Raw genomic sequence first — 1,178 nt, 5'->3', positions numbered from 1 at the left:
GTAATACTGGAAAACATAGTGCTTAGGGCCACGACCAAGACTCATAAAGTAGCTGTGTTCAAGAATCAACATACTGAACTAGGAGAATCAATAACACTATCTGAATTCTGAGTTCCTATAGATGCCAATCATTCTGAACTTCAAAGGATAAAGTGAGATGCCAAAACTGTTCAGAAGCAAAAAGCTAATAGCCCCGCTCATCTAATTAAGACTGATCTTTATAGATATTTTTGGAATTCATTGTATATTTTCTTCTTTTTATCCTACTTTGTTTTTAGTTGCTTGGGGACAAGCAACAATTTAAGTTTGGTGTTGTGATGAGCGGATAATTTATACGCTTTTTGGCATTGTTTTTAGCTAGTTTTTAATATGTTTTAGTCACTTTTTATTATATTTTATTAGTTTTTAAATAAAAATCATATTTCTGGACTTTACTATGAGTTTGTGTGTTTTTCTATAATTTCAGGTATTTTCTGGCTGAAATTGAGGGAGCTGAGCAAAAATCTGATTCAGGCTGAAAAAGGACTGCTGATGTTGTTGGATTCTAACCTCCCCACACTCGGAATGAATTTTTTGGAGTACAGGATTCCAATTGGTGCGCTCTCAATTGCGTTGGAAATTAGACATCTAGGGCTTTCCAGAAATATATAATAGTCCATACTTTGCTCAAAGATAGACGACGTAAACTGGCGTTCAACGCCAGTTCCATGTTGCATTCTGGCATTAAACGCTAGAAACAGGTTACAAGTTGGAGTTAAACGCCAGAAATAGGTTACAACCTAGAGTTTAACTCTAGAAACAGCCTAGGCACGTGTAAAGCTCAAGTCTCAGCCCCAGCACACACCAAGTGGGCCCCAGAAGTGGATTTCTACACTATCTATCTTAGTTTACTCATTTTCTGTAAACCTAGGTTACTAGTTTAGTATTTAAACAACTTTTAGAGATTTATTTTGCACCTCATGACATTTTTAGATCTGAACTTTGTACTCTTTAACGGCATGAGTCTCTAAACTCCATTGTTGGGGGTGAGGAGCTCTGCTGTGTCTCGATGAATTAATGCAATTATTTCTGTTTTCTATTCAAACACGCTTGTTTCTATCTAAGATGTTCATTCGCACTTCAATATGATGGATGTGATGATCCGTGACACTCATCACCATTCTCAACCTATGAACGTG

The sequence above is a fragment of the Arachis ipaensis genome, chromosome B09, assembly GCF_000816755.2.
Source record: "Arachis ipaensis cultivar K30076 chromosome B09, Araip1.1, whole genome shotgun sequence".
NCBI classification, from domain to species: Eukaryota; Viridiplantae; Streptophyta; class Magnoliopsida; order Fabales; family Fabaceae; genus Arachis; species Arachis ipaensis.
The sequence above is the reverse complement of the archived record's forward strand: the minus strand, read 5'-3'. Positions refer to the sequence as shown.